This window comes from Xenopus tropicalis, chromosome 5, assembly GCF_000004195.4.
Source record: "Xenopus tropicalis strain Nigerian chromosome 5, UCB_Xtro_10.0, whole genome shotgun sequence".
Taxonomy (NCBI): Eukaryota; Metazoa; Chordata; class Amphibia; order Anura; family Pipidae; genus Xenopus; species Xenopus tropicalis.
The window spans coordinates 134744291-134770909 of record NC_030681.2 but is presented as its reverse complement, the minus strand read 5'-3'; the positions used below and the strand labels follow the sequence as shown (position 1 = coordinate 134770909).

Here is a 26619-nt window from a genome sequence, read left to right as displayed (position 1 = left end):
GGGCAGGGGGCAAACAAGACAAGGTCAGACCAAATTCAAGATCAGGATTTAAAAGTTACTGGCAAGGTGACCTAATAAGAAGGTGTCATTAATGTCATTGAGCTTTTTAAAGTGCTCCTCCTCCCAAAAATGTGTTTTGTTTTTTTTATTTAATATTCAACAACTTCTAATGGTTCTTAAAGGAACAGTAACACCAAAAAATGAAAGTGTTTTAAAGTAATTAAAATATAATGTACAGTTGCCCTGCGCTGGTAAAACTGGTAAGTTTGCAACAGAAACGCTACTATAGTTTATATAAATGAGCTGCTGTGTCAACACGGGGGCAGCCATTGAAGCTGGGGAAAAGGAGAAAAGGCACAGGCACATAGCAGATAACAGATAAGCTTTGTAGAATATAATGGGGTTTTATCTGTTATCTGCTAAGTAACCTGTGCCTTTTCTCCTGTAAATGGCTGCCTCCGTGGTTACACAGAAGCTTTATTATATAAACTATAGTAGTCTTTCTAAGGAAAACGCACCAGTTGCACCAGTACAGGGCAGCATTACATTATATAGTAATTACTTTTATACACTTTAATTTTTTGGTGTTACTGTCCCTTTAAGGTTTTTGTAACGGCATGCAAAAGCAGAGTTTGTTTATCTACTTCTGTTTCTTAAAACAATATAACAGGAATCAGGTCTCTTCCAGTTCTCTTAATCAGCTTTTATTCGCTGGCTTGCAACATTGTTGCAGGAGTGCAGAAAATGCAAACAGACAGTTGTTGCTTTTAATAGCAGTTACATTTTCTTTCACTATGCAAAAAAGTTTTTTGTTGGGGGGCTCCCATAAGTTTGAATTTTGCACCATTTGACATGGCACACAATGGTCCCAAAGTTAGTGGGGGGGTCACTGCCCAAGTACCAGAGAAGTCTTACAATTAACGTTAAGATGGACCTTGATATACAGTACTAAGATATTTTAAAATGTTTCTTCTTTTTCTGTTTTGGGTGGTTTTTTTTCAATTATTTTCCTTTGCATTTTATCTCTAAGGGAGTTATGCAATAAAAAAACAATAAGGGGGCTATTTATTATGCTGTGTAAAAAAAACACAATAAAGTTTGCCACACATAGCCAGGCTTTGCCGCATAAAAAATGGCATACATTTTTTTAAGAAAATTATTATTAATCTGATGTTCGGAAAGCAAAATTTGCCATTTATTTTACACATCTTTTAACACCCCTTTCCAGTGAATTCTGTTTTACACAGCATAATAAATAGGCCCCTTAGTTTGCCCAGGAACAGTAACTCATAGCAACCAATCAGCTGGAAGCATTTACTAAGTAAGCTTTATCAGAAAGGTCTATGTAAATACAGCCATAAGCACTCATAGAAACGCTGCAAAAGAAACACAGGATTTCTTGTCTCCTTTTTTGTAAACATGTTCTTTGGTATCTGACTTCCTCTCTCAGAAACAGCCTTCATTCCAAGGGCACAGTTTTCTCCTCTCTCCTGCTGCCCCCTCCCAAAAGAATACTAAGAACTCACTCCCCCCTCCCTTAGGAATGTGTGATCTGAGCTACCAGCCTCTTGAGCTGCAAGCAGGAAGCTATGAAGACCAAGCTAAAATGCAGCTGCTATCTTACACAAATAGAGGGACCTTCTAGGGCTGTTTACTCAGGTATAGTTAAGCTTTCTGCAGAATAAATATAGCGTTCCAGGTGGCACTAATGTGGCGAATCTATTGGTAGTAAAATGCCAAAATGACTTTCCTTCTCCTTAAAAACAAACATATTGGTTGCCATGGGTAATGGTTCCTGGGCAAATGAAGTGCCATTTATTACATATGGGGGTATTTATGAATTTTTAAATATTCTGTGGTCTACAGAGTTGGCAACAGATAGTAGGAAACAGACCAGAACAGATAAATTGTGAGTCTACTTTCTTGTTCATCAATCTGTTACCCAATGGGACCCTATTTAACCAATAACTATTCCAAATTGAAGGTTCAGTTTGAAAAGTTAAATAATTCAAAAACTACTACCCAGTGTATTAGCTCTGCCTATTATATAGCATATAGGGAGCAAGTCACTGGGTGGGGCTAATCAACAAATGTAATTACTTCTATTACCATTCACAGAGATTATGGTTTATTAAACATTTATGGAACAAATTACCCAAGATGATATGGAAACTGGGGCATCTGGGAAAGACTAGTGTTCTAGAAAAATGGCTTTTGATGTTATAAAAAACTGCACCTACCTCTCATTGGCCTCTTAATAACCGACGCTCCTTATCTTTTGCGATTCAGTGGTTTATTACATTAAATGAAGGTAGAGCAGTGAGTTACGATACACTTTATGTGACTGGGATGTAATAACGCAGAATGAAGATGCGTTATGCATATGAAGAGTTCAATAACACTTTTGCTTCCTTGGAAAAAAAAAACACAGCTCAGATAAACCCCTCATCACAGTGCAAATGCAGGAATTACATTCTTACAAGACAACAAAAGACAAACCTATTAAGACTTCAAGGTAAATCAATTGGTTGACAGCAAAGGCAGAAAGTAGAGGAGGTGGATGGAAAACTATGGTATCATATCTGATTATTGCTTCTTCCACTAACCCCACTATTCAGGGTATTGATGTTTCTGTTCTTGGCGTAATGAAAAAGCTTTTGAAGGAAAGGACTCAGCATATTAGAGCCTGTAAACTCATTTAAATTCAGTGTATAAGAAGATGACACCTTCCATGTGTCTGTGAAAGACTTTAACACTTTCCCAAGCTCACACACACACACTGTAAACGCCCAATGAAAGTCTCTGCGGAAATAACATTCCTAGTTTTAGCATCACTTTTTGTAGATTCTGCAACGCACAGTATTTCATTTGTGGTGCCAATGGCCCTGTTGTTATAGAAACCTATCTTAATTATGCTATGGCTTTTTTTTTTATTAGAGGGAACTTTGTATAATAATAATAAACCAATAATTGGTTTGGAAAATATTCTCAATGCTTCTCCTTGTTGAGTGATGTGCATTGTCACGCCTGATCTCAATTGGTTGGCGAACCCAGCAAAATATTTGGCCATTTGCAAAGATAACGTAACCACTGGAAAGTATACTTTCATTATAGTATTATATTATATACAGTTTGGTCATTTCCCTATGGTACCAAACTGCAAATTATATCCATATAAACGGTGCTTAGTGATGTCTTCAGTTATAATTGGAGCTTTGTGATGTAATTTGTCACATGACTCACTGAAACTTGTATATTATAATCAATAATGTACCCCCTGATGTAAAATATGAGGATATTAGAAGTCACTAAGGACTTCCATGACCTGTATAAAAGCTTGAGGTCCTCAGCCTCATTCTTCTATATGGTCATGGAACTCCTTGGTGACTTATACTATCCCTATATTTTACAATAAGTGGGGAACATGATTCACTATATTATCATTAAAGCAGCCGCTCTCTTTTATATGAAAGAACACAAATGAGGCTTAATGCGCAGAATAACATGTGAATTGTTTATTAGAACATTTAACAGGGCTGTTCATATTTAAGTCAACTTTTATTATGGTACGGAATGGCTAATTCTTTTATTCTATTATGTTATGGAATGACATCTTTTCAAGTTCCCTTCATTTTTTTTTTCTTCTTTATAGTTTTTCAATTATTTGTCTTCTACTTCTGACTCTTTCCTGCTTTCAAAAGGGGGTCACTGACCCAATGTGAAGTTTTATTGTTATTGCTACTTTTTACTACCCATCTTTGGATCAAGGTATCCTATTCATATTCCAGTTCCCATTTAAATAAATATGTGGTTGTTAGGGTAGTTTGGACGCTGGCAACCAGAAAACTTCTGAAATTCAGAACTTGAAAGCTGCTAAATAAAAAGCTAAATAACACAAGAACCATAGATGATAAAAAATGAAAACCAATAGCTAATTGTCTCAGGATATCCCTTTCTATATCATGCCAAAATTTAATTTAAAGGTGAACAACCTCTTTAAATAAATATAAAGCATAGTTCCTAGTTCCCAGATGCAGATACAGGTATGGAACCCCTTTTCCGGAAAACCGTTATCCAGAAAGCTCCAAATTACGGAAAGCCTGTCTCCCATAGACTCCATTATAATCAAATAATTCAGAATTTTAAAACGGATTTGCTTTTTCTCTGTAATAATAAAACAGTGCCTTGTAATTGATCCCAACTAAGATATAATTACCCCTTATTGGGGGCAGAACAGTCCTATTGGGTTTATTTAATGGTTAAATGATTCCCTTTTCTCTGTAATAATAAAACAGTACCTGTACTTGATCCCAACTAAGATATAATTACCCCTTATTGGGGGCAGAACAGCCCTATTGGGTTTATTTAATGGTTAAATGATTCCCTTTTCTCTGTAATAATAAAACAGTACCTGTACTTGATCCCAACTAAGATATAATTACCCCTTATTGGGGCAGAACAGCCCTATTGGGTTTATTTAATGGTTAAATGATTCCCTTTTCTCTGTAATAATAAAACAGTACCTGTACTTGATCCCAACTAAGATATAATTACCCCTTATTGGGGGCAGAACAGCCCTATTGGGTTTATTTAATGGTTAAATGATTCCCTTTTCTCTGTAATAATAAAACAGTACCTGTACTTGATCCCAACTAAGATATAATTACCCCTTATTGGGGGCAGAACAGCCCTATTGGGTTTATTTCATGGTTAAATGATTCCCTTTTCTCTGTAATAATAAAACAGTACCTGCACTTGATCCCAACTAAGATATAAATAATCCTTATTGGGTGCAAAACAATCCTATTTGGTTTAATTAATGTATGGTATGGAGATCCGTAATTTGGATCTCCAAATTACGGATCTCCATACCATACATTAATTAAACCAAATAGACCCCTTATCCGAAATACCCTTGGCCCCGAGCATTCTGGATAATGGGTCCCATACCTGTACTAGTTCCCCTAGCCCAGTTCCCAGATGCAGAAGGGAGTGGGACTTACTCAGATTATTGGAAGGATGGTGGAAAGAACATGATTGGGTAAAGCTGGGATGGGGAATACCCCGGTGAATCCTACAACTTGTAGTATTAATCATATTTTGTTACAAGCTCAATTTTTTTTTGTAAGCCCATTTACTACCAGCACCTACAGGGCTGCTGACCCCTACAAATGGCCGAGAAAGCATTAGGAGAACTGTAAAAAATTTCCATTCATAACTGCATTCTGGATTGTGGCTTGAGTCTAGATGACGCAAGGACGAAATCCTGTAGGCACTTTTCACTTGATGAGATGAATAAGATGAATACAATGGAATGCTGGGACACAACAAAAGATCAGATGGATGAACTGAAGGTTAATGTGGTGAGACATGGGAATCCATAAAATGCCAATGATGGACTCTCTTATGCAACTTAACTCAGTGAGAGCAACTATTCCAGGAATCATGAACAGAAAAAGGGTCCAAAGACCGCAAGTTGATAGACTTGATTTATTGTAGAATCTGTACTGCACTTACATCATTTAAATCAATATTTTCATACCTGAAAAGTTCAAGAGCATCATTTCATTGCTCAGTCCTTTGTACCAAGCAAATGATCTCATTAGTCACCAGTTTGACTTGTATCCTCCAAATAAGTTCTCCCACACTAGATGCCTTCCGCAGTGAAGCTGGGAAAGATTAATATGTATCATCTATTAATTACCCTTTCCAAATGCATCATGATTAGTCTTAATTTAGCTTTGCAGTCTGAAACCCACTGTCATTTCATTTTGATTCTCAAATGTGTCATCATAAAAGATAAGGCTACTGTATATTAGTCTTCTCCACTATAGAGTAAGTTATGTAGAGGGTTCCTCATATCTCCACATTTAGCTACCATTGACTGTCCATTAAGTTTAACCCCTCCCCGTGGTCCTTCAACATCCCTGACCCAAGTTAGGAAATAAAAGGGTTCATTTACAATGCGTTAGGCAATGTGCAAAGTGCAAAACAATGTACAATCTGCCATTTTTGTGCACTTTGCACATTGCACTCACTGTGCAAAGAGCCATTTCAGTGTGTGTGACTGTGTAAGTGCTGTATTAATGAGGGGTAGTGATGGGTGAAATGTTTCGGCAGGCATGGGTTTGCGGCGAATTTCCGTGTTTCGCCATTGGCGAATTGTTTCGCAAAACGGATGAAAAAATTTGCAGCGGAAAAATTCCCTGCGCGTCCAAAACGAATAGCCGCGAGCGACAAAAGAATAGCCGCGTGACAAAAGAATATCCGCGGGCGACAAAAGAATAGCCACGGGCAACAAAAGAATAGCCCCGGGAGAATTTTTTTTTTTACGCGCGCCATTTTCACTGTTTCGCAAATTTTTCACCATTTCGTGAATCTTTTAGTCGGATTGTTTCGTGAAACGGATGAAAAAATTTGTCAAGGAAAAATTCGCTCATCACTAGTGAGGGGCAGATGGGGGGACACATGGAGGTGACCCCTGCCTTGAGCAGCATTTGGAGGCAGGAGGCGGAGCCTGCATTGAGGCCCTTTTCTTACCACCTGCCCAAAGGGCTGAGTTGGGCCTCCTGAAGCTTCTCTCTACTTTTTACCCCAGGGGCACAAGAACATTAAGTGAGCACTAAGGGGCTTTCTCTTGCACCCTGGGGGATCTGAATAAACCTTTAAAACTTGCTTAATTATGACCCATTTATGGAAAAATATACAAATGTATATATAAAGGCACAATATGCTCTTTCTTTGTCTATTACTTTGTATTTAGGTGACATTCACATTTACAATGCAACTACTCCCTGTATCAAGCCAATAATATTTGATATCTACCATGAGGTCTTGTTGCCACATCTTCCCACAGATGCTACTCGCGTAGACTAAAAGTCCTGCTAAAGATCTGATAACCTGGTAAAATCTATACCCTAATGTTCTATGGGTTAAGACACATTACAAAACATGGCAGACAATATTAATAAAATGTATACATCAACAATAATTCACAAACAATGCAAAGGAAAACATAAATATCATAATCCCAATTTTATACACTTCATCTAATGATGGACCTATCTGTAACTGCCCAACAATGGATCTGCTGGTTTGAAATCATAGTAACAAATATAGGGCCTGATTCACTAAAAGGCGATAAAACGTGCGCTATTTTTATTGTGCGCTAAAATTTTTACCGCGGCTTAATTTTGGCGATTTTTCGCACGATTCACTATAAGCATACTTGCGCTTTTTTACGCGCGATATTGCATGCGTTATTTAACTCGCGAAAGACTATTTCAATGCGGTATTTGCCGGTACATGCGCTAAATTACGCGAATAATCGCCGCATATGAATGGTAGCATAGAAATAGTGTATAAAAATTGTCGCCGCATATAAATGATGTATATAAATATTAGCCACATATAAATGGTAGCATATAAATAGTAGCATATAAATGGTAGCATATAAATGGTGTATATAAATATTAGCCACATATAAATGGTAGCATATAAATGGTAGCATATAAATGGTAGCATATAAATAGTAGATGCTTATAAATAGTAGCCACTAGTGATGAGCAAATGTGTTCTGGTTTCTTTAGTGAAAAATTAGCAAATCTTTCGAAAGATCCCCGAAACGGCAAAAATGTTGTGTGGGCAAAAAAATTGTTGCCCGTGACTATTATTTTTTGACACTTGTGTAAATTTTTGGATGTTCGGTGAATTTTTGCGTGGCAAATTTTTTCATGCGTTTTGCCATTGGCGGATTGTTTTGAGAAACGCATGAAAAAATCCGCCGCGAAAAAAATTCAACGCACGTCCAAAAATTCGCTGCAAATCCATGCCTGGCGAAACATTTCATCACTTGTAGCCAAATAGAAATGCGCAAATGAACGCAAGCCATGTTAGCCATACACGCCAATACTTGCAGAAAATTACTGTATTAAAAATGAACATTTCGCTGCAAACTGGCGGCTGCGTCACTTTAGGGGAAACACAGACTTGAATAAATACTGTAAAAACACTGTAAGTCCATATTTTATTGCAAAAAATCATTTACTGTACTTTTGTATAATTTTTCGCCTGCCTGTAGTAGGTGTTAATTTTCGCATAGCCGAATGCGATATTTAGCGCGCAAAAGTTATAGTGAATCATGCGATCGTATTCTTTTCAGCGCGGAAATTAACGCAAAACGGTAAAACTAGTGCGAGAAATAACACATGCGAAAATGGCGATTTTTCGCACGCGATAATACTATGGTGAATCGCGCGCAAATTATTTTGCGTTTTGTAACGCGAAAAAGCGTGCAATAATTTTTATCGCCCTTTAGTGAATCAGGCCCATAATCCTTTTTATAATGGTTTTCTTCCAGGGGGGGCTGAAAAGGGTTGCCCACCTTAAAAAGAACTTTTAGTATGATGTAGAGCTTGGTATTCTTGGTGTTCCTTTTTTATTTTCTGTGGTTTGTGAATTATTTGGCTTTTCGTTCAGCAGCCCGCCAGTTTGGAATTTCAGCAGATATCTGGTTACTAGGGTTTAAGTTACCCTAGCAACCAGGCAGCAGTTCAAATAAGAAACTGGAATATAATAGAGGGGCTGAATAGAAAGATAAGTAATGAAATGTAGCAATAACAATACAATAGTAGGCTCCCAGAGCAATAGCTTTTGGCTGCCAGGGTCAGTGACCCCTTTTAAAAAGCTGGAAAGAGTAAGAAGAAAAAGGTAAATAAAATAAAAAATGATGAAAACCAATTTCAAAGTTGCTAAAAAAGCCAAAGCCGTTTTTTAAAGAGTGAGTGCTAATACCATTTCTAGGCAAAGGGTGCAACTCCCCCAAAAGGATGTATTAGACCTGTCAGTCAAAGCCTGACTCCACCTACTGCATGAAGAGGGAATGAAGATAATGAGAGGGAGAGAGGGAAGAGTAACTTGGTTATTTCATAAACAGGACAGAATTTTTAATTGATTATATTTAGGAAGTCTCTTCTGCCAGTGAAGCTTATATTGAATTTTTATTTTTGTGATAGTTCCCCTTTTAAAGCCCAATAGCTGAAGCACACTTCGACTAGCTTATTCAGTAAGTCAGCCAGTCATTTGACCAAGGTCCAACTATTTAATCTTAGTTCATCTGTGCAGCCATCATATATACATACTTAGGGGGCTTTTATATTCTGGTGTTACTGGAACCTTGAAGTCGCTAACAATATGCTGAATACGATGTTATAGGTTTGTGTCTTTGGAAAGATAGTAACATAGTAAGTTAGGTTGAAGAAAACCATAAATCCATCAAGTGCAACCATAATGCCTATATATAACCTGCCTAACTGCTACTTGATCCAGAGGAAGGCAAAATACCCCATCTGAAGCCTCTCCAATTTGCCTCAGAGGGGAAAAAATTCCTTCCTGACTCCAAGATGGCAATCGGACCAGTCCCTGGATCAACTAGTACTAAGAGCTATCTCCCATAACCCTGTATTCCCTCACTTGTACTGAGAGCTATCTCCCCTACCCCTGTATTCCCTCACTTGTACTGAGAGCTATCTCCCCTACCCCTGTATTCCCTCACTTGTACTGAGAGCTATCTCCCCTACCCCTGTATTCCCTCACTTGTACTGAGAACTATCTCCCATACCCCTGTATTCCCTCACTTGTAGTGAGAGCTATCTCCCATAACCCTGTATTCCCTCACTTGTAGTGAGAGCTATCTCCCATAACCCTGTATTCCCTCACTTGTAGTGAGAGCTATCTCCCATAACCCTGTATTCCCTCACTTGTACTGAGAGCTATCTCCCATACCCCTGTATTCCCTCACTTGTACTGAGAGCTATCCCCCCTACCCCTGTATTCCCTCACTTGTACTGAGAGCTATCATCTCCCCTACCCCTGTATTCCCTCACTTGTACTGAGAGCTATCCCCCCTACCCCTGTATTCCCTCACTTGTACTGAGAGCTATCTCCCCTACCCCTGTATTCCCTCACTTGTACTAAGAGCTATCCCCCCTACCCCTGTATTCCCTCACTTGTACTGAGAGCTATCTCCCATACCCCTGTATTCCCTCACTTGTACTGAGAGCTATCTCCCCTACCCCTGTATTCCCTCACTTGTACTGAGAGCTATCTCCCCTACCCCTGTATTCCCTCACTTGTACTGAGAGCTATCTCCCATACCCCTGTATTCCCTCACTTGTACTGAGAGCTATCTCCCCTATCCCCTGTATTCCCTCACTTGTACTGAGAACTATCTCCCCTACCCCTGTATTCCCTCACTTGTACTGAGAGCTATCTCCCCTACCCCTGTATTCCCTCACTTGTACTGAGAGCTATCTCCCCTACCCCTGTATTCCCTCACTTGTACTGAGAGCTATCTCCCATACCCCTGTATTCCCTCACTTGTACTGAGAGCTATCTCCCATACCCCTGTATTCCCTCACTTGTACTGAGAGCTATCATCTCCCCTACCCCTGTATTCCCTCACTTGTACTGAGAGCTATCCCCCCTACCCCTGTATTCCCTCACTTGTACTGAGAGCTATCATCTCCCCTACCCCTGTATTCCCTCACTTGTACTGAGAGCTATCCCCCCTACCCCTGTATTCCCTCACTTGTACTGAGAGCTATCTCCCCTACCCCTGTATTCCCTCACTTGTACTAAGAGCTATCCCCCCTACCCCTGTATTCCCTCACTTGTACTGAGAGCTATCTCCCATACCCCTGTATTCCCTCACTTGTACTGAGAGCTATCTCCCCTACCCCTGTATTCCCTCACTTGTACTGAGAGCTATCTCCCCTACCCCTGTATTCCCTCACTTGTACTGAGAGCTATCTCCCCTACCCCTGTATTCCCTCACTTGTACTGAGAGCTATCTCCCATACCCCTGTATTCCCTCACTTGTACTGAGAGCTATCTCCCCTATCCCCTGTATTCCCTCACTTGTACTGAGAACTATCTCCCCTACCCCTGTATTCCCTCACTTGTACTGAGAGCTATCTCCCCTACCCCTGTATTCCCTCACTTGTACTGAGAGCTATCTCCCATACCCCTGTATTCCCTCACTTGTACTGAGAGCTATCTCCCCTACCCCTGTATTCCCTCACTTGTACTGAGAGCTATCTCCCATACCCCTGTATTCCCTCACTTGTACTGAGAGCTATCTCCCATACCCCTGTATTCCCTCACTTGTACTGAGAGCTATCATCTCCCCTACCCCTGTATTCCCTCACTTGTACTGAGAGCTATCCCCCCTACCCCTGTATTCCCTCACTTGTACTGAGAGCTATCCCCCCTACCCCTGTATTCCCTCACTTGTACTGAGAGCTATCTCCCCTGTATTCCCTCACTTGTACTGAGAGCTATCTCCCCTGTATTCCCTCACTTGTACTGAGAGCTATCTCCCCTACCCCTGTATTCCCTCACTTGTACTGAGAGCTATCCCCCCTACCCCTGTATTCCCTCACTTGTACTGAGAGCTATCCCCCCTACCCCTGTATTCCCTCACTTGTACTGAGAGCTATCTCCCCTACCCCTGTATTCCCTCACTTGTACTGAGAGCTATCTCCCCTGTATTCCCTCACTTGTACTGAGAGCTATCTCCCCTACCCCTGTATTCCCTCACTTGTACTGAGAGCTATCTCCCCTGTATTCCCTCACTTGTACTGAGAGCTATCTCCCCTACCCCTGTATTCCCTCACTTGTACTAAGAGCTATCTCCCATACCCCTGTATTCCCTCACTTGTACTGAGAGCTATCTCCCCTGTATTCCCTCACTTGTACTGAGAGCTATCTCCCCTACCCCTGTATTCCCTCACTTGTACTGAGAGCTATCTCCCATAACCCTGTATTCCCTCACTTGTACTGAGAGCTATCTCCCCTACCCCTGTATTCCCTCACTTGTACTGAGAGCTATCTCCCCTACCCCTGTATTCCCTCACTTGTACTGAGAGCTATCTCCCCTGTATTCCCTCACTTGTACTGAGAGCTATCTCCTCTACCCCTGTATTCCCTCACTTGTACTAAGAGCTATCTCCCCTACCCCTGTATTCCCTCACTTGTACTGAGAGCTATCTCCCCTACCCCTGTATTCCCTCACTTGTACTGAGAGCTATCTCCCCATACCCCTGTATTCCCTCACTTGTACTGAGAGCTATCTCCCCTACCCCTGTATTCCCTCACTTGTACTGAGAGCTATCCCCCTACCCCTGTATTCCCTCACTTGTACTGAGAGCTATCTCCCCTACCCCTGTATTCCCTCACTTGTACTGAGAGCTATCTCCCCTACCCCTGTATTCCCTCACTTGTACTGAGAGCTATCTCCCCATACCCCTGTATTCCCTCACTTGTACTGAGAGCTATCTCCCCTACCCCTGTATTCCCTCACTTGTACTGAGAGCTATCTCCCCTACCCCTGTATTCCCTCACTTGTACTGAGAGCTATCTCCCATACCCCTGTATTCCCTCACTTGTACTGAGAGCTATCCCCCCTACCCCTGTATTCCCTCACTTGTACTGAGAGCTATCTCCCCTGTATTCCCTCACTTGTACTAAGAGCTATCTCCTCTACCCCTGTATTCCCTCACTTGTACTGAGAGCTATCTCCCCTACCCCTGTATTCCCTCACTTGTACTGAGAGCTATCTCCCATACCCCTGTATTCCCTCACTTGTACTGAGAGCTATCTCCCATACCCCTGTATTCCCTCACTTGTACTGAGAGCTATCTCCCCTACCCCTGTATTCCCTCACTTGTACTGAGAGCTATCTCCCCTGTATTCCCTCACTTGTACTAAGAGCTATCTCCTCTACCCCTGTATTCCCTCACTTGTACTGAGAGCTATCTCCCCTACCCCTGTATTCCCTCACTTGTACTGAGAGCTATCTCCCATACCCCTGTATTCCCTCACTTGTACTGAGAGCTATCTCCCCTGTATTCCCTCACTTGTACTAAGAGCTATCTCCCCTACCCCTGTATTCCCTCACTTGTACTGAGAGCTATCTCCCATACCCCTGTATTCCCTCACTTGTACTGAGAGCTATCTCCCATAACCCTGTATTCCCTCACCTGCTAAAAAGCCATCAAGCCCCTTCTTAAAGTTATATAATGTATCTGACAGTGCAACTGATTCAGGGAGGGAATCCCACAACCTCACAGCTCTCACTGTAAAAAATCCTTTGTATGTATGTATGTATAACCTTATTTATAAAGCGCCACAAGGGTATGCAGCGCTGTACAGTCTTACAGAATACAAAATTACACACAGGGAGGACAAGTGATATAATAAATAAATACATATATGTATATATATATATATAAGTGCCATGTGGTATGAGACACAGTAGGAAGGAGGTCCCTGCCCCGTAGAGCTTACAATCTGAGTGGTTGGGTAACATACAGGCACAAGTTGGAAGGTAAGAGTGCATCAGGTATGGGCATTTGCCCTTAAGCGCAGGACTGGGCAAACTAATGTTTTAGTGCTCCAGAAGGTAACAGCTGAGTTTTCTCTTAAAGAGAGTGGGTGAGTTTTCCCTACGGAGGGATTCAGGGATAGAGTTCTAGAGGTAAGGAGCAGCAAGATAGAAAGGTTTAAGACGAGAGAGCGCAGTGGGTGTGGATGGTGTAAAGAGACGGAGGCTCTGAGAGGAGCGGAGGAGACGACCAGGAACATGTAGGGAGACCAGTGAAGAAATGTAGTGAGGAGCAGAGGAGTGAAGGGCTTTGAATGTCAGCAGAAGGATTTTGTAAGCTATCCTTTCCGAATATTTATACGGAACCTCCCTTCTTCTAAACGGAGTGGGTGCCCTTGTGTCCGTTGGAAGGACCTACTGGTAAATAAAACATTAGAAAGGTTATTATATGATCCCTTTATATATTTATACATAGTTATCATGTCACCTCTTAAGCGCCTCTTCTCCAGTGTAAACAGACCCAACTTGGCCAGTCTTTCTTCATAACTGAGACTTTCCATACCCTTTACCAGCTTAGTTGCCCTTCTCTGGACCCTCTCTAACTCAATAATGTCCCGTTTGAGCACTGGAGACCAAAACTGAACAGCATATTCTAGATGGGGCCTTACCAGCGCTCTGTAAAGGGGAAGAATAACCCCCTCCTCCCGTGAATCTATACCCCTTTTAATACAGCTCAAAACCTTGTTTGCCCTTGCAGCTGCTGCCTGGCATTGATTGCTATAGCCTAGATCTAGCAAAGGTTCTAGGATGGGCAGGAACAACCTTCTGCATCACATGACAACCATTGCCTGACTGGCGATGCTCTAAGTGGCTGTTTAGCATTTTCAATGGAAGCCTGAAATCACTGTTACATGAGTTTGTTTTTTTTTTTTTTTGTTTTTTTTTGCAATGATAAATCTGTATTCCTGTAGAAGCTTTGCTGCTGTGTGTCCCCAAGAGTGATTCAGCGAAAGTTTTAAGCAGATTTGAAGGGAGCTGATTCAATGAGAATCTATTATCCTGTATAACATTTCCGAAAACCGACAACAGAGACGGGAACGATCCTGTAATTCACTTCCTGAAACACTGATAATGATATCATATCTGGTAACTGTATCTCCATCCACTGACACTGCTGGCATGGCGGGGTGAATACACCTTGGGGTGGGAATTAGGGGTGAGTGATGCTGTAGCTCAGCGCTGGCCCTTCATTAAGAATTTCATAGCATCAGTAAATTAATATATTAATAAAATGACATAAGGTGTCTAAAACAGATCCTATATGAAATGATTATGTTGGTGGTTACCAATGACTGTTCATACTGTAGCGTTGACGCTTTACCTATTTCTCCCATAGATGTAATGCCAAGCCGTGGGCGCACAGGGATTAAAAAGACATCAGAAGACTAGAAGGGCTGGACACGCTAGTGGTTCATTTTCACCTCAAAAAAAGTTCCTGAAAAAGGATTTTTGGCAAAGAATATTGAGATGCCACCATCTGAGAAACTCTGCAGCAAAACCTAAGGTAGGATATTCAGAAATCAACACAGGTATGGGATCCGTTATCCAGAAAGCTCCAAATTACGGTAAGGTCATGATCTATGGTTTTTCAAAGATCCTATTTTAATCAAATAATTAAAAATCATCAATCAAACAAAACAGTCTTGTGTACTTGATCCCAACTAAGATATAATCAATTCTTATTGGAGGCAAAACAATCCTATTGGGTTTTCCTATTTAATGCTTAAATGATTTTTTTTTATAGTTAACTTAAATTATAGAGATCCAGATTACCCAATGATCCCTTATTTGGAAAAGCCCAGGTCCCAAACATGCTGGATAAAAGTTCCCATGCCTGTAGTTTTTGCTGCTTTACAAAACTTCCTTGGAGTATGGAATTTACTGTATAATTTCGAGTTCTTTCTATAGTTGTTTGAATACTGTATCTTTTCCTCCTAAATATCATCTGATTTTGAAAGCTGTACACATAATACTACAGTTTGCTGAATTTTAGGGTGACAACACACCGAGCTACTAGTAGCAGCTACTTTTTCATGGCTATTTAACAACAAAAAATACCCTGCCATAGACGATACTGAGTATTGCCTCTGCTAAAACACATGTAGAGTCTGTAGAGTCTGTAGAGTCAGTAAATGATCAGCATTGTCTATTTTAGTAGCCACGACAAGTAGCTGCTATTAGTAGCTCCGTGTGTCTTCACCCTTACTCTCAGCTGTTAATGATAATTGCTACCTATCACATTAACTAGATTTAGGCACATACTATCGCTTTACAGGGACCATTATTTAATGTAGACCCAAGCATAAGACACTACATATTGTTGGTGTTCACTTAATCTGCAGAAGTGGAAAAACCTTTTTCAAAGCAGAGACAGTGACGCCCAGTTTAACTTCAAGCAGATATGTGTCTGTGTTTTATTCACAACACAGTTTTTCACAAAACAAGGCACTTTTCAGTTCCACTCAACATATTTAAAAAGTCTAAATACCAAGGAAACCTGATATTTGATAGTGCAACTATTAGCACTCAGTTTAATTCAATTCAATAACTACAAATATTTCACTCATGGTCTTTTTGGTGTTTTCTCCTCAGCTGTGTTAGCTTCTCCTCCCACTTACTGAACAGTACTCACTTCAAGCCACACCCTATATTTACAGGTGGTGATTATTTCCAACACCTGTACTGCCTTTTCAGCCTGAGTGAACACAGCCCTTGTTATTTTTTACATCTGCTCTGCCTTATAGAGCCTTCTGGTTGAGATATACCTTCCCTCTAGGGGTTTTCCAGTTACAATATAACTAAACATGCAAATATAACACATCAATAAAGTACAGCATATTTATAATTATGCAGTGCAGATAACAGTGCTTTAATGTTTACATTTTTATATACCCAGGAATTTACATGATTATTTTACACCACCCTGGACAAAAGCCAGAGAATAAGAAGTCATTAGCACGTGCAGAAACAAACAGTGTAGTAAAAGCACCATATTTTTATTAACATTCCCCTATGACTGCTACTTCATGGAAATCCTTTGTGAACCATAGCTTGATTTATATTTACAGCACCACTATTTCCACTTTAGGCAGGACAGGCCCACTTTGTAGACATGGTAAATGAGCAGTTTGGGTCAGGTGGGAATGAACACTTTTAAATTTAGAATGATGGAGAGTATGGTTTAAAGGACAAGGGAAATTCACTGGGGGTGCCAATGTGTTAGGCACCCCCCCCCAGTAAATACAAATGCTTGTCTTAGACACTGGTCTGGCACTCCCCACTGGCTGGGGTACCGTTCCTGCCATGCCATATTGCAACGGCATTTTTCACAATGCTCCAGAGATTAGCTTTTTATTAACTGGGGGTACCTAACACATTGGCAGTGGCACCCCTCTAGTGAATTTGCCTTTCCTTGTCCTTTCAATTTTACTACACTATTAAAGGTCATTTGACACCATAGTTTGAAAAAATGTGTCACAACACTGAAGCCAATAGTTGAGGAGCTACATTTCCATATATTCCTATTTCTACTGCATGATGTTAAGATTATCCTTTCCAAAACCTTCTGCGTATAAAGGAACATAAACAGAATGCCAGGGTAATAACAATACTAATAAAAAAAAAAAAGCCAGGGTAAAAAATGTATTCTTCTGAATCTTTTGCAGTTACTTTGTAGGGAACAACCAAGTAATTATTCCCAGAAACAAAGTACAAACTAGCAGTTCCCAAAAACATAGAAGGCTAAATACTGCTGGAGCCAGTCTGTTTTAGTTGGAATATCAGTTTTACTGTCAAAGTATTAACATCCTTCCTTACATAGATATTGAAAAGTTTTATGGTGAAACTATTTTCTGCCAAACACATTAAATAAATCATTGAGAAATATTGTCTGAAATCAGCATAGTCAGCAACAGCAAGAGCTACTGGGTTTTAGTATGCCTAGGCGATTAGGCAATTAGGAGAAAACTAACCCAAAACCTGCATACAGTAGTTGCAAATAGTGGGTCACAAAAAGGTAAATTATGTATGAAAATGCCCTCATTCACTAAAATAAGGCATCTGCTCAAAGGTGTTGGCTGCTGTTTTTTATAGCAAGACAGAAAAGTTAATTGGGAACTACACCCTTCAGCCTGCATCCTCCAAATCCCACAATTCCCTGCACACATGATGTCAGTAAGAAAAGGAACATTGCAGTGCAGTGCATTGTGGGTTATGTAGTACCTGCATGCTGTCTGTAAGCTGTGGAGATGTTGTTACAATTTGTAACCTAGAAGCGCTATATTTTATTGGTTTATGGTTCATCAACTCTTAGATTGTTTCTGTCTGCCTATGCTTCTGCCTATCCCTTCCAGCCAGTGGTCTTCAGCCTGTTCTGCCTTTTCCCCAGTGTCCATTTACTGGCCTGATGCCCATGAATTCCTGTCAATGACTGACAAACAGCAGGGTTGACTTTGCAGTAGGTTAAGCATCCAGTACAGTCTGGGTGCATCTTTAAAGCATCATGAATTTAGATATAGAAAAAGAGCTAAACAGTTAAATGCTGCATGAACAAAGATAAAACTCTTGCATCTCAAATCTCAACATACCTCAAGATTTGAAGTCAAACCCAAATATTTCCTTTCTGTCCATTTCTGTTCTTATCTTGAAAATCCCCATTTCTGTTCTTATCATGAAATCCCCAAATCTGTTATAAAACCCCTAATATTAGGTAGGTAAGTAGGTAGGTAGATGCCATACCTATAAATTTAAATACATATGTGTCAGCATACACACATAAGCATATACTGACATAATATTTGTACAGGTATTGGACCTGTTATCCAGAATGCTTGAGACCTGGGGCTTTCCGGATAAGGAAACCTTGTCTCTCCATACCTTAGGTCTGATAAAAAAATCATGAATTAAATCCAATAGGATTGTTTTGCCTCCAATAAGGATTAATTATATCCTAGTTAGGATCAAGTACAGGTACTGTTTTATTATTACAGAGAAAAGGGAATCATTTAACCATTAAATAAACCCAATAGGGCTGTTCTGCCCCCAATAAGGGGTAATTATATCTTAGTTGGGATCAAGTACAGGTACTGTTTTATTATTACAGAGAAAAGGGAATCATTTAACCATTAAATAAACCCAATAGGACTGTTCTGCCCCCAATAAGGGGTAATTATATCTTAGTTGGGATCAAGTACAGGTACTGTTTTATTATTACAGAGAAAAGGGAATCATTTAACCATGAAATAAACCCAATAGGGCTGTTCTGCCCCCAATAAGGGGTAATTATATCTTAGTTGGGATCAAGTACAGGTACTGTTTTATTATTACAGAGAAAAGGGAATCATTTAACCATTAAATAAACCCAATAGGGCTGTTCTGCCCCCAATAAGGGGTAATTATATTTTAGTTGGGATCAAGTACAGGTACTGTTTTATTATTACAGAGAAAAGGGAATCATTTAACCATGAAATAAACCCAATAGGGCTGTTCTGCCCCCAATAAGGGGTAATTATATCTTAGTTTGGATCAAGTACAGGTACTGTTTTATGATTACAGAGAAAAAGGAAATCATTTTTAAAAATGATAATCATTTGTCTATAATGGAGTCTATGGGAGATGGCCTTTCTGTAATTCGGAACTTTCTGGATAATAGGTTTCCAGATAATGGATCCCATACCTGTACTACATTTTCCTGTTTGGCATCTTTGATGTTATGATTGCCTCCAATGGCAAATACAGGCATTTGCTGGAATCAGACTGGCTGAAGCTGTGATGAGCAACTCTAGCTTGTCTATGTCTATGATTATGAGGAAAAAAAAGTATCAGATCTCACCACTTCAACAGAAAAAATGTACACATCTAAGGCAGCACTCTTAAAAATGTTAAGGGTTAGTTTAAAAATGATCTGCCTCTTTTGTAGCTGTCAATACAGAACATCTTTAATGCTGAATAATATTATAGGGCTTCTAATTACATCCATTTTTAAAATATGTATTCTGTCTTGTTAAAGCTTCGTTATCCCACCTCTTGTATGTTCTCAGAAGCCCACAGTGCAGTGCAATATATAGGATAAAGTAACCTTCTTGATGTTGCTTTACTGCAGCACCAAACAGTCTCTTTGTGTAGCTGACCAAGCAAGCTGGAAATGTTAAATTGTTTAAGTTATAACAATTAAGATTGTAACACATCTGTCCAATTACAACTTGGGTAAAGAATGTGTAGTTGTGGAAAAGACATTCCAAGAGTCTGTTTCAGACGGTTATCCCCAAGCCTCATGGTCCATTCTTATGGCTCCCCTTCTTAAGCATCAATGAACCTATCTCTCTAGGGGACTGATCTTCTGTGACTTAAGTACGGTAGTTTTAAATGTGAACATCAACAACTTCATTGGGGGTTGAAAAGTTTGTCAAAGTCTAACAGGTTCTGAGATTAGCCACTGGAAGTCATTGCCTCATGGAAGTGGAGGACACTGATGAACAAAAATCTCTACCTAGAACTAGGCTAGTAATGCTGCATCTTATGTTTTGGTGTTCTGTACCAGCCCAAGGCAATCACAGCCTTTCAGAGGTGAAAATCTGCACTGATGAAGTTGCTCCCTTGGTAGCACCCCATGTTCTGCTGATACTCTGTGCTGCTGTCACTTACCTGAGCTTAGGGACCAACATACAATATACTGTATATATATAGAATATAAACATCACAATAAAGGGCTGATTAGTGATTAATTCAGATTCTCATTACAACATTACAGTGGAGGTCCTGAAACCAGTGCAGTTAGCATCAGAATAAAATAACCTGCTTATTTGAAAGACAAACCTCATTTTCTGCTTGATAATTTGTGATAACCTCTAAGCTTACCCTCTCAGCAGCTGTTTAGAGCACACTGAGCATGTGCAGAGTCACTGACACTTCTAACAAAATCCAAAATGGGGAGCTCCTGTGACATGATCATATGAGAATGTCATCATCATTTTTAGTAGGTTTGAAAACACCTACATTTTAGTTATCAAGCTATGATAACTCAAATACTAGAGTATTAATACTATTTAATTCTTTAATTCTTCATCCAGTATTTTCTGACTCCATTTGATTGATGACCCAAATTTTTTTCCAACTGTTAAAGGAGAAGGAAAGGTATTTTGGCATATTACAGCCAATAGATTTGCCACATTAGTGCCACCTAGAATACTATATTTATTCTGCAGAAAGCTTTACCATACCTGAGTAAAGAGCCCTAGAATCTCCCTTCATTTGTTTAAGATTGCACCTGTCATTTTAGCTTGGTTTCAGTAGCTTCCTGCTGCATCTCTAGCTGTTGGTAGCTTAGAATAGACATTCTTATGGGAGGGGGAGTGAATTTTTCTGAATTCTTATGGGAGAGGGAGCAAAAAGAGGGAGAGTGGAGAGAGCTGTGCAGACTTGTGCCCCAAACCTGAAAGAGAGGAAGTCTGATACCAAAGAACATGTTTACATGAAACAAGAATAAATCCTGTGTTTCTTTTGACAGAGGACTCAGTGCAGCGTTTCTGTGAGTGCTTATGGCTGTATTTGCATAGACCTTTCTGATAAAGCTTACTTAGTTTTTACCTTTCCTTCTCCTTTAAAGCTAGCTAGGCCATCATTACCTTAACACATGTTTCAAAACTACTTTCTAAAGAGAGTCCAGAAATAAAATATTATTACAAAAATAAGGTTGAATTTGTGAAGATTAAAAGTTGTGTTATATATGTTCAGAGTTTACTGTTTGTTCTGATGTTTTAAGTGTTAAAACATTTAAAAAAAATACATTAAGGTTGCAAAGAAAAGTAAATATCTTTGCGTTTTTTAGTCAGTAAAAAATATATAAACAAATAAAATGGGACTGTCGTAGAATTTTAGTAAAACATAAGGACTGCTTTATTACTGATCATTATCTAACGCTTGATTCTGTCCCAGTAGTGGATTTTAAAATAACCATTGATCTATAGGGAATCACATCAATTTTTATTGGATTGATATAATTTAAATGATGCTCAGTCTTCCTGGGAAGTCCATTTTCGCAACTTCAGTCAGTATTGCTACTGATCACTGGGAAAAAAATGTAGGTAGCTTTCTATGGGATTCAATGGAGTCAACTTCAGACCAACTGATCTTTTAGGCTTTTGAGGTATTGAACTCTGCTCCCTAATTTTTTTCTAACTATTCTGCCTCCCCAAAATGATATTTATATATTTGAGTCTTTTTAGTTATTAGAGACCCTAAAAAAACTACCATCAAGCTATGCAATTAGACAACTAGTGTATACATATTATACTATTAATATATTAGGCTGAATACCTGGATGATGAATAAATGTCTCAGACTGAACTTCACCAGCCATCATCCTCTACAGCAGCAAAATATTTACACAGTTTTTTAGTTGTAGGAAAAGTTTTTCTCGGTTGAAGAAGCTGAGGAAACCACATAAAAGGAGGACTGACCTACAGGAAGGACTAGACTAAGCTTATAAAGCGCCCCTATTGCCTACACCCTTATCATTCTGTCTAGACATTTATTGATTGGATATGCCTAGTAACGGTTGCTTTTTTAAATGTTTTTTTTTAACTATTTTAACATAGTTGAATAAAAGTTACATTTTCCAGCTTTGTTTGCTGGTCTCCCCCCCCCCTGCCTATATACCTTACTAACTGTAGCAAGTCATGCACATCTGATTATTTGGCAGGCTTTTTCTTTGCACCTCTTTTTTCTGTGAAATTATTTCTTATTCTGTTGTTTCAGCTTTTTTCATGGCAGTTAAAAGGGATTCCTTGTGTCTACTTGTGTGGAAGGGACTGTGAAACACAATTATCTTTTTTCTAATGCCTTGCCAAGAAAAGAAATTGATACAAGGCTTCTCTGCATCTATGGCCCCAAATCCAATACTAAAAAAGAAGGTTATTTTAAATAGGTAAGAAGTACAGGCCCATTATACCATAGTATTTATAAAAGAAGGGAAATGCATGTATATTTCCCTCTTGCATCCAAGATTATGTTAGGGCTGTTTCTAACTGGCTACACTCCCAATAACTTCATTAGACCATACCTAATTGGACTATGGGAGCCATTAAAGACAATAATAATAAGGTGCAATAATGTCAATCTTGTGTATGTGTATATTTTAGGTCATATGGACATAGACTTCCCTATCTAGTGATCTAGGAAATGAGTCTGATGTCACTAAAGGTCTAGCCAGTCAAAACAGACAATGAGAAGAGATCCTCGGCACTCACCCACATGGATTTTTGTTCATATATTGGAAAAAAAAAAAAAAAAACCCTACACAAAAATGTAATCAGTGAACAGCCTCTTTAAAATCTCTTTTAAATACTTGCCACTCTTTAAATACCAGTTGTTAAAAAGTTAATAAGGTTAATAAGGCTTCTTTCTCCTCCTCCTCTAAACCACTCGGCCTCCTCCCTCAGGAATTTACTTTGGCTGTTGGCTACTGAGCATGCTCACTTCTTCTCAGCTCAGGTTAATAAACACACCCTCCAGTTTTGCAGCCAATGAAGAGGTTTCATTGCTGGTTCCCATAAAAACTCTGCTCAGCTTCTATATTTTCCTCCGAACTTCCTCTTCTGAACTCAGCTTAACCATTACAGAGCAATCAAAGCTTAACTTTTTATCAAAGTCTGCCTGTGTAAGCCTGCATTCTTGAATGCATGGACTTTACAGCACTGGGTGAAAGTTGTTATTTGTTTTTGGAAAATGTAATGGTGCTGGAAAACGGATGGGATATATGCAGTACAAATGATGCAGTTTAGATGAGGGAGATGTACCCAACTTATATACATGGTAGGAAAGTAAAGTAAACGCTTTACTTGTCTTTGTAAGTGCTTCTTGACCAAATAGATTGTATTAAACAGTGCACAAAAGTGGTATAGCAAAAGTTGCACTGTATGCATTGGCTTACACACTAAGGAGCCAGAACTTGTGAATGATAAGTTACCAATCAAAAGCCCCCTCAATGTAAAGGATTCCCATCATGGGAAGCCTCTCAAAGATAATACCAGCCTGAGACTGTTTCAAATCTGTGATCCCTACATTTAAGCAGATGGTCCCTTGGAGAACTAACTCCCCACTGCTGCTGCTTGGTGATGCCCAATATCATTCTTTCTAAGCTGACCTGACAAACTATGAGTAAACACTGATTACAGTTATGGAGGGCTGTAGGGGTCAAACCTTGTTTGAAACCTGTTTGAAAGAGAGACACAGACAGACAGAGACCCTTCTTATGTGACTCTGTACTGTAGCTTGGTCTAGTGAAAAGCATTGTGCAGAAGGCAGACTATATGATTAACTATTGTGTGCTAGCCATTATATAAACAATAGGGGCGATTCACTAAGGTGCGTTAAAACGAGCGCTATTTATAGCATGCGTTAAAAATTTTATTGCATCAAATTTTTCGCGTCTTAACGCACGATTCACTAAAAGGATATTTGTGTTCATTTTTACGCAATGCTGTGTTATTTAAGTCGCAAAGACTTTCGTGCAGTATTTGACGCAACGCGTGCTAATTAACGCAGAACGCTACTTATTGCGCACACGCCATATTAGCCATACACACCATTATGTTCGTAAAACTACTTTTTTGGAAAATGCCCATTTCCCTGCAAACTGGCGGCTGCATCACACTGGGGCCAACACAGACTTGAATAAATCCCACTGCAAAGTCCATATTGTGTTGCACCCCAAGTAGGTGTTAATTTTAGCACAGACTAATGCGATATTTAGCGCGTCTAAGTGTTTGTGAATCATGCGTTAGTATTATTTCTGGGCGAGAATTAACACGGTAAAATGAACGCATGCGGTTGCGTGCTATTTAACGCCCGCGATATGCTAAAATACTTTAGCGAATTGCGCGTTTTTTTCACGTCAATTTTAAAGCAAAAAAGCATGCGATAACGCTTATAGCACTTTAGTGAATCAACCCTAATGTATTTGTGACAAATGATCACAGCTTAGATGACTTTCTATAATGTGTTTGTTTAAATATTTGACCTGTAACCAGTCTATAAAACTACTGCACGCAAGTGGGATCTCAAAAGTGTGCTGGCTCTTTAAAATAAAATTTGTTCTTATTTATTTATTAAGTTTTACTTTGAGGTCTGATTTCATTCTAGCAGAGCTGAGTATGCCTGTGTCGCAGTGTGTGCAAGTGTTTTAAGGTATTTAGGTTTTGCCTAACAAAGTAACCAGCTGCAATGGGGAATAACTTACCAACTAATAAAATGTAAGCACTGTCATAATATACTGGGTTTTATGAGTCTATAAGCTGATCCCATGAGGAAGACCGTAGTACAGTATGACATTGTCTGCATACATAAAATACAAGCCATTGTTAAGAGAACAGACTATTTGCAAAGAGACCCTGGTCTGATATATGGGAAACACCATGTAGGAGTAGCCTCATTGACAGAAAGATTCCAATACATGAATGGAACTGATTAAGAGACTAGGTAAAGTGCTGATTACATGATTTGGTTTTATTGAGTGAGAGGGCCCATTATTCTGGCCTCTGGGAATCTCGTGTAGCTGGAATGTATTAGGGTGCTATTCCCTCAGGCATACTTTAACAGTAAACACATTCTATACCCCACTTTCCTACTGTTCTTTCTTCTTCCAGATCTTACCTTTAATGATTTGGGGGTACAGCCCACAGTGGGAAATTCATTTGCTGTCTGTCATCTCTTTAATTCAATAAAACTAAACTTTTCAAGCACCTAATAACACTTGAGGTTCTGGATGTCTCCTGCTTTACATTGTGTAATTTCTATGTGTATTTAGTTACTCTTCCTCCCTTTTGTTTGTCACTTTGGGGCAGATTCAATTAGATAAGAAAAAAGTATCACCTCATTCAATCCGAGATTGTCCCATAGAGTCAGGGGCAATTCAATGGGTAAAACTCACTCTTTATCAAATATTGAAGTTAATGGGAAAAAAACAGAAACTGAATTAGGAGAAAAGTTTTTTCTCCTCAAATTGAATATTGCCCATATGTTTTCATGTGATAAACCACAAAATGATGTTCTCTCAAGGAACTGAATCTGGCACTTTGTCTTATAAACTGCCTCCTTCCTCTCATTTCTGTTATCTTTTCTTACTTTTTACATCCTTCCCCCTTTTTTTTCTTCACTATTCCTTTTCTCTCTTTGCTTCAATGCCATACTTTGCTCTTCATCTTTCAGATTTTGCTCTCTTGCTCTTGAACTAAACACACTTCTGCTCTCTACCCCTTTTCTACCCTTCTCTCTCCATTCTTCTTCATCCTTCATCATACCTTTATTTCTGATCTCTTCACCTTCTTTTTGTTATCTTATATTCTCTTCTACTCTCTTTTCTCTATCCTTTTATTATTATTATTATTATTATTATTATTAGGATTATTAGTTTTATCTTCCTTATTAACTTTATTAATTAGCGTAACTACATTTACCTTCATTACCTTATTCATTATAAAGTATACACCTGTAGAAACAAAAGATGAGACCAATAGCTTCCTCTAGAGATGATTTATTACACACAACTGTATGGACCAATTGCATTGACCAGCAATACAACCAGATTGCTGGTTCAGAACATACCTAAACACATACATTTATATTGTTTCAAGTTCCAAATTCCCATTTTTTAAAATCAATTAGATGGATGATAATGTGTTTTATTTTGATTGGCACATGTATACAGCTTAGACTACTGAGTATGCAAACCTTAGGAATGTGGCTAGGTTAAAGGTAACTTATTATATATGTGAATGTGTAACATAGGGATTTGTTTAAGGAAAACAACATTGCACAGAGCACAGAAGAGAAATGAGGAAAGGAAAGGACAGGCAGGCTGGGGCACTGCTACCATAATTGAGAAACTGGCTTTAGGTGGAAGCTCCCTGCAAGTTATCAGGGGCAAAAAGTTGTTCCTGTTAACTCTAAGAGCCCAAATTCTGTTTTTTAAATCAAAATTTCAGCTCTTTTTGTACTCTCTACACTAGTGATACGGCCCCCCTTGACCCTTTCTAAAGCTTGGAAAGGTTAGCGAGAGGGGGGGGGGGGGCAGGGGCACAGGAGTGTCCATGCAGGCAGAGCAAATTGGAGACGGGATCCTCATAACATCTCCCACTTGTGCTGTGAATTTGTCCATGGCAAATTTTTTTTGCTCATCC

General features: G+C 39.4%; 1 protein-coding gene across 11 annotated transcripts in view; it reads left to right on the top strand.

The window, feature by feature from the left end:
- Positions 1 to 26619, top strand: part of myt1l (myelin transcription factor 1 like) — a 303857-nt gene that overhangs the window by 70247 nt on the left and 206991 nt on the right. For all 11 annotated transcript variants that reach the window (XM_031902860.1, XM_031902863.1, XM_031902856.1 and 8 more), the window contains exon 2: positions 14781 to 14948. The gene's annotated coding sequence lies outside the window, so the exon portion shown is untranslated. The remainder of the gene's footprint in view (positions 1 to 14780; positions 14949 to 26619) is intronic.